The sequence below is a fragment of the Schistocerca serialis genome, unplaced genomic scaffold (genome assembly GCF_023864345.2).
Source record: "Schistocerca serialis cubense isolate TAMUIC-IGC-003099 unplaced genomic scaffold, iqSchSeri2.2 HiC_scaffold_305, whole genome shotgun sequence".
NCBI lineage: Eukaryota > Metazoa > Arthropoda > Insecta > Orthoptera > Acrididae > Schistocerca > Schistocerca serialis.
This window is the reverse complement of record NW_026047873.1, coordinates 120,001-127,500: the sequence shown is the minus strand read 5'-3', so window position 1 is coordinate 127,500 and position 7,500 is coordinate 120,001. Positions and strand designations below refer to the sequence as shown.

Here is a 7,500-nt window from a genome sequence, read left to right as displayed (position 1 = left end):
AGTGTGGGTGGTGATAAGTCCGTAGGGGTGAGGGGCGAGGTATCACGACGCACTCGCGCGCGCCCCCTCGTACCGACGACATGACTGTCCACAGTAAACATTCGACACCTCCATCTACAGGGATCCGACGGAACTACGCCAACCATGCTGGCAAAACAGTATCGCCATCTATGCGAATCTGACAACACTAGGTCCGCCATGTCGAGCGCACCACAAAACATACCGCCATCTGTAGGTCTCCCTCAGCATGAGCTCCTGCAACGACGATACCGCCATCTATGGGACGCCAAGCCGACTAAGACATCGATGGGCCCACAGTGCCCATCTTTCGACGCCACCCACAAAGCATGCAGCCTGTGTCGACCACAGCACCCAAACGCCAGTGCCTCTGCCGCACGAAGTCGTGGACCGGCAATCACACCACCCGCACCCGCTCGTGCCCCACCCCAACCGCCAAACTCGCAACGCCAGCGGATGAACGGCGGAAGTTTCCCGCAGTCGTAATGTGCAATCCACACCTATAACTTGCGTTTCATGAAGAGTTATGTCCAATATGCGACATTCCCGCTGTCCCTATACATGAGCTGCGAGCTGTACCACGTACAAGCTACAGACGCGATCGCATTGCTCACTGTACGGATTCCCATGCCGAGCGATCAGCTAGGAAGCGCCCCATCCACGTCGGTACCCTTGGGCGTTGCACTCGCAGTCGCAAAAAACGTTGGGCAAATATATTTCTCCGATGCTGAGCGATCAGCTAGGAAGCGCCCCATCCATGTCGGTACTCGTACGCGTCGCACTCGCAGTCGCAAAAAACGCTGGGCAAATATATTTCTCGGAAGAGTAATGACAGTCCGAGCCTCCTGCGTGGGAAGAGTCTTTCTAGGCCCTGACCCACGGGAAGCGTGTAGCTTCCCCCATCCCGGACATTTCACGTCGTCACACTACCGGTATTGACTAATAGACTGATTGCTGATAATCATTAGCCACACACTGGGGGAAACGGCCGACAGGGGCGGCAACATAGTGGAGCCGCAGTGTCACTAATGTACAGAGATAGAACAGTTTCGACTGGAACCAGAGTAACCGTATACACGGCACTGATTAGTAATAGATGCAGAGCCATCAGAATACAGATAATATATACAACCGTCCCTATACATGCTGAAAGACTCTGCACACAATGAGAACCACACGTCAGCCAGACACTATCACACACTACTCTCTGCCTCTAACAGGCACACACACAATATCTAACCACCAGCATGGAAGAACATCCGGTGCATCCTCTCCGCCACATTACACAATCCACACTATCATAACCAGACCGGGAGGTCCACCCAGAAAACAGAATATCCCACCCTTCCGACATCCGCCATTGCTCAGCTAAGCCACGAACACCCACACATGTCCTACACAGGGGTGCACCCAACATCACAATACTGCCTCCTGTCACAGTACACAAACAATGGCAGGAATGAAAGACACAGATCTGCCACAACCTTGGAATCGGAGCGCCGCCTGTCATGAGCCACAAGTGCATCCTGACGTGACAAATCGGATGATCCCGCAGGCATGCACTTACGATAATCACTATCAACGAACCTGCCGCCCCCTCCCCCCCCAAAATACACCTTTCCCTACAACGTGTACCTTAACCTAAGCTATATTGTACCTTAACCTAAGCGATATTGTACCTTAACCTAAGGTATATCGTACCTTAACCTAACCTACATTGCGCCTTCACCTAACCTACGTTGTACCTTAACCTAACCTACGTTGTACCTTAACCTAACCTACGTTGTACCTTAACCTAACCTACGTTGTACCTTAACCTAACCTACGTTGTACCTTAACCTAACCTACGTTGTACCTTAACCTAACCTACGTTGTACCTTAACCTAACCTACGTTGTACCTTAACCTAACCTACGTTGTGCCTTAACCTAACCTACGTTGTGCCTTAACCTAACCTACGTTGTGCCTTAACCTAACCTACGTTGTGCCTTAACCTAACCTACGTTGTGCCTTAACCTAACCTACGTTGTGCCTTAACCTAACCTACGTTGTGCCTTAACCTAACCTATGTTGTGCCTTAACCTAACCTATGTTGTGCCTTAACCTAACCTATGTTGTGCCTTAACCTAACCTATGTTGTGCCTTAACCTAACCTATGTTGTGCCTTAACCTAACCTATGTTGTGCCTTAACCTAACCTATGTTGTGCCTTAACCTAACCTATGTTGTGCCTTAACCTAACCTATGTTGTGCCTTAACCTAACCTATGTTGTGCCTTAACCTAACCTATGTTGTGCCTTAACCTAACCTATGTTGTGCCTTAACCTAACCTACGTTGTGCCTTAACCTAACCTACGTTGTGCCTTAACCTAACCTACGTTGTGCCTTAACCTAACCTACGTTGTGCCTTAACCTAACCTACGTTGTGCCTTAACCTAACCTACGTTGTGCCTTAACCTAACCTACGTTGTGCCTTAACCTAACCTACGTTGTGCCTTAACCTAACCTACGTTGTGCCTTAACCTAACCTACGTTGTGCCTTAACCTAACCTACGTTGTGCCTTAACCTAACCTACGTTGTGCCTTAACCTAACCTACGTTGTGCCTTAACCTAACCTACGTTGTGCCTTAACCTAACCTACGTTGTGCCTTAACCTAACCTACGTTGTGCCTTAACCTAACCTACGTTGTGCCTTAACCTAACCTACGTTGTGCCTTAACCTAACCTACGTTGTGCCTTAACCTAACCTACGTTGTGCCTTAACCTAACCTACGTTGTGCCTTAACCTAACCTACGTTGTGCCTTAACCTAACCTACGTTGTGCCTTAACCTAACCTACGTTGTGCCTTAACCTAACCTACGTTGTGCCTTAACCTAACCTACGTTGTGCCTTAACCTAACCTACGTTGTGCCTTAACCTAACCTACGTTGTGCCTTAACCTAACCTACGTTGTGCCTTAACCTAACCTACGTTGTGCCTTAACCTAACCTATGTTGTGCCTTAACCTAACCTATGTTGTGCCTTAACCTAACCTATGTTGTGCCTTAACCTAACCTATGTTGTGCCTTAACCTAACCTATGTTGTGCCTTAACCTAACCTATGTTGTGCCTTAACCTAACCTATGTTGTGCCTTAACCTAACCTATGTTGTGCCTTAACCTAACCTATGTTGTGCCTTAACCTAACCTACGTTGTGCCTTAACCTAACCCATATTGTACCTTAACCTAACCCATATTGTACCTTAACCTAACCCATATTGTACCTTAACCTAACCCATATTGTACCTTAACCTAACCCATATTGTACCTTAACGTAACCTAATTTGTGCCTTAACGTAACCTAATTTGTGCCTTAACGTAACCTAATTTGTGCCTTAACGTAACCTAATTTGTGCCTTAACGTAACCTAATTTGTGCCTTAACGTAACCTAATTTGTGCCTTAACGTAACCTAATTTGTGCCTTAACGTAACCTAATTTGTGCCTTAACGTAACCTAATTTGTGCCTTAACGTAACCTAATTTGTGCCTTAACGTAACCTAATTTGTGCCTTAACGTAACCTAATTTGTGCCTTAACGTAACCTAATTTGTGCCTTAACGTAACCTAATTTGTGCCTTAACGTAACCTAATTTGTGCCTTAACGTAACCTAATTTGTGCCTTAACGTAACCTAATTTGTGCCTTAACGTAACCTAATTTGTGCCTTAACGTAACCTAATTTGTGCCTTAACGTAACCTAATTTGTGCCTTAACGTAACCTAATTTGTGCCTTAACGTAACCTAATTTGTGCCTTAACGTAACCCATGTTGTGCCTTAACGTAACCCATGTTGTGCCTTAACGTAACCCAATTTGTGCCTTAACGTAACCCATGTTGTGCCTTAACCTAACCTATATTGTGCCTCAACCTAACCTATATTGCGCCTTAACCTGACGCACGTTGTCGCTGAACCTGCTCTGTAATTGTTATGCAACTCGTTAAATTAGTGTAGTGTTGCCTAACCGCAACCCTCGCAATATAGTTCGCTATTCGCACTGCCCGGTCCCCTGTGTATCGCGTCATGTTAAACACCTTGCAGGTGTTGCTGACTTTCCACATGCTCCTGCTATACACTGTAATGTGGATAGCAGCAGGACGTACATGCCCCCCCCCCCTTCCCCCCTGCCTTCGCAAGCTGGTCGTTGAGAAGTTTGCATGTTCAATGCCCTTCGCATGCCGACGTACTCAGCCTACGTTGTGGTACGGCCTGTCACCTGTCCGCCGATGTACGCAAAACCCACAAACTGTACTGCACATTGGTCCGTATGTACTGAATGATACATCGTGGCACATGTGTGACCGTACGACGACTGCGCCTAGCAACGGCAGACCATACAGTCCAAATATTGTGCACGCAGCTACGTGTCGTCTCCCTATAAGAGCTGGATTGCAGTGTGGTACGCCATTCAGACGTGTGGGAGGAACGGACGCCCTGGATGGCGATCAGCATGAGCAGTCTGTTGATGTAGTGGAGCGTGTATTCGGACGTAGTCGTCTCTTCTCACACACCGTGATAGCATGTTGCACCGCGTTCCACATCTGCGACATCCTGCAGAGGCCGGCTGACAGTCGTTCGCGCAATGGACACCGCATACGTACGGGGGCTACCTTCCACGTGTTCTCGAGGCGTGCACATGTTGTTGCGTCTATGTGGGCAGACGTAGTGTGTTGTGACACCTGACACAGGCATGCAATACTCGTTGCAAATGGCGATGGACGTCTACGTTTGCTGGTGACGTTACGCAAATGAACAACAGGTAACCCGTTGTGGTGCGGTTGTTCTCGCTAGAGGTGAATCAGTGTTGGCGACGATCGGTCGAGCTATTAACCGGTTGTTTCAGGGATACCCACCATGCCCACGAACGTGAAAGGGGACCCACCATGCCCACGAACGCGAAAGGGGATCTGGGTGTGAGGCGATACGCGGCGGTGGCTGGGTGGGACCGTCCCCGGCCGGTGAGGGGGGGCCGCCCGGCGTGCTGGCAGCGCGGTGCGTGGGCGCACGCGCTACAGCCGGCTGGTGGGGGCGGCCAGTGGCAGGCGCGCCGGCCGACGGACGCGGCAGGCGGCGCAGCTGCGCGCCGGCGCCCCCTGCTCGCGGCGCCTTGCGGCCAAAGTAGGTCCTCGCGGGCCCGGTGCGAAGCGCGGTGGCCATCTGCAGTGTGCTGGTCCGATTGAGGACTGTGTGCGCTGAGGATGCGCCGCCGCCCGGCGCTCGGCGCCGCGACGCCGTCTGCTGCTCGGTCGCCCCAGCGGTTCTCGCAGGTGGTTTGTATCGCAGCTGTGCGGACGTGTTGGCGCGTGCGCTGTGCTGGGAGAGTTCGCTTCGGCACCCAAGTGGGGCTTTTGTCCTTCTGTGGCGCTGGCGTTGGAGCTGCCGGTCACCGTAGGTGGCGCGTGTTGTCTCCCGCCGGCAATGCCACGACAGCACGCTCCCGGGCCTCTGTCGGCAGCGGCAAGCTCAGTTGGGAGCACGGGTGGTCGCACCTAAAGCGTCTACTCGCCTAACTCCGGGCGATTGCGCCTCTCTCGAACCCGACCAAGTACTTAGGACGGCGCTGCGCGCCGCCGGGACCTGAGAGGGTTTCGAGGTGTGTTGTGCAGGGGAGCTCAGCCTCCTCCTGTTTGCAGAATAATTGAGCGGACGCTTGCGTGTTCGCGCGGGCCCCCGGGACACACTCCCGGGCGGCCGGCTGCTCAGCTCTAGTTGACGCAGCTCCCTGGTTGATCCTGCCAGTAGTCATATGCTTGTCTCAAAGATTAAGCCATGCATGTCTCAGTACAAGCCGCATTAAGGTGAAACCGCGAATGGCTCATTAAATCAGTTATGGTTCCTTAGATCGTACCCACGTTACTTGGATAACTGTGGTAATTCTAGAGCTAATACATGCAAACAGAGTCCCGACCAGAGATGGAAGGGACGCTTTTATTAGATCAAAACCAATCGGTCGGCTCGTCCGGTCCGTTTGCCTTGGTGACTCTGAATAACTTTGGGCTGATCGCACGGTCCTCGTACCGGCGACGCATCTTTCAAATGTCTGCCTTATCAACTGTCGATGGTAGGTTCTGCGCCTACCATGGTTGTAACGGGTAACGGGGAATCAGGGTTCGATTCCGGAGAGGGAGCCTGAGAAACGGCTACCACATCCAAGGAAGGCAGCAGGCGCGCAAATTACCCACTCCCGGCACGGGGAGGTAGTGACGAAAAATAACGATACGGGACTCATCCGAGGCCCCGTAATCGGAATGAGTACACTTTAAATCCTTTAACGAGTATCTATTGGAGGGCAAGTCTGGTGCCAGCAGCCGCGGTAATTCCAGCTCCAATAGCGTATATTAAAGTTGTTGCGGTTAAAAAGCTCGTAGTTGGATTTGTGTCCCACGCTGTTGGTTCACCGCCCGTCGGTGTTTAACTGGCATGTATCGTGGGACGTCCTGCCGGTGGGGCGAGCCGAAGGCGTGCGACCGCCTCGTGCGTGCTCGTGCGTCCCGAGGCGGACCCCGTTGCAATCCTACCAGGGTGCTCTTTATTGAGTGTCTCGGTGGGCCGGCACGTTTACTTTGAACAAATTAGAGTGCTTAAAGCAGGCAAGCCCGCCTGAATACTGTGTGCATGGAATAATGGAATAGGACCTCGGTTCTATTTTGTTGGTTTTCGGAACCCGAGGTAATGATTAATAGGGACAGGCGGGGGCATTCGTATTGCGACGTTAGAGGTGAAATTCTTGGATCGTCGCAAGACGAACAGAAGCGAAAGCATTTGCCAAGTATGTTTTCATTAATCAAGAACGAAAGTTAGAGGTTCGAAGGCGATCAGATACCGCCCTAGTTCTAACCATAAACGATGCCAGCCAGCGATCCGCCGCAGTTCCTCCGATGACTCGGCGGGCAGCCTCCGGGAAACCAAAGCTTTTGGGTTCCGGGGGAAGTATGGTTGCAAAGCTGAAACTTAAAGGAATTGACGGAAGGGCACCACCAGGAGTGGAGCCTGCGGCTTAATTTGACTCAACACGGGAAACCTCACCAGGCCCGGACACCGGAAGGATTGACAGATTGATAGCTCTTTCTTGATTCGGTGGGTGGTGGTGCATGGCCGTTCTTAGTTGGTGGAGCGATTTGTCTGGTTAATTCCGATAACGAACGAGACTCTAGCCTGCTAACTAGTCGCGTGACATCCTTCGTGCTGTCAGCGATTACTTTTCTTCTTAGAGGGACAGGCGGCTTCTAGCCGCACGAGATTGAGCAATAACAGGTCTGTGATGCCCTTAGATGTTCTGGGCCGCACGCGCGCTACACTGAAGGAATCAGCGTGTCTTCCTAGGCCGAAAGGTCGGGGTAACCCGCTGAACCTCCTTCGTGCTAGGGATTGGGGCTTGCAATTGTTCCCCATGAACGAGGAATTCCCAGTAAGCGCGAGTCATAAGCTCGCGTTGATTACGTCCC

At 51.3% G+C, this 7,500-nt stretch overlaps 1 non-coding gene across 1 annotated transcript in view; it reads left to right on the top strand.

Moving 5' to 3' along the window:
• The first annotated feature begins 5,774 nt into the window (after positions 1–5,774).
• Positions 5,775–7,500, top strand: part of LOC126444874 (small subunit ribosomal RNA) — a 1,909-nt gene continuing 183 nt past the window's right edge. Inside the window, exon 1 of the ribosomal RNA XR_007582808.1 lies at positions 5,775–7,500. This exon is cut by the window's right edge and continues 183 nt beyond it. This is a non-coding gene — a ribosomal RNA (small subunit ribosomal RNA).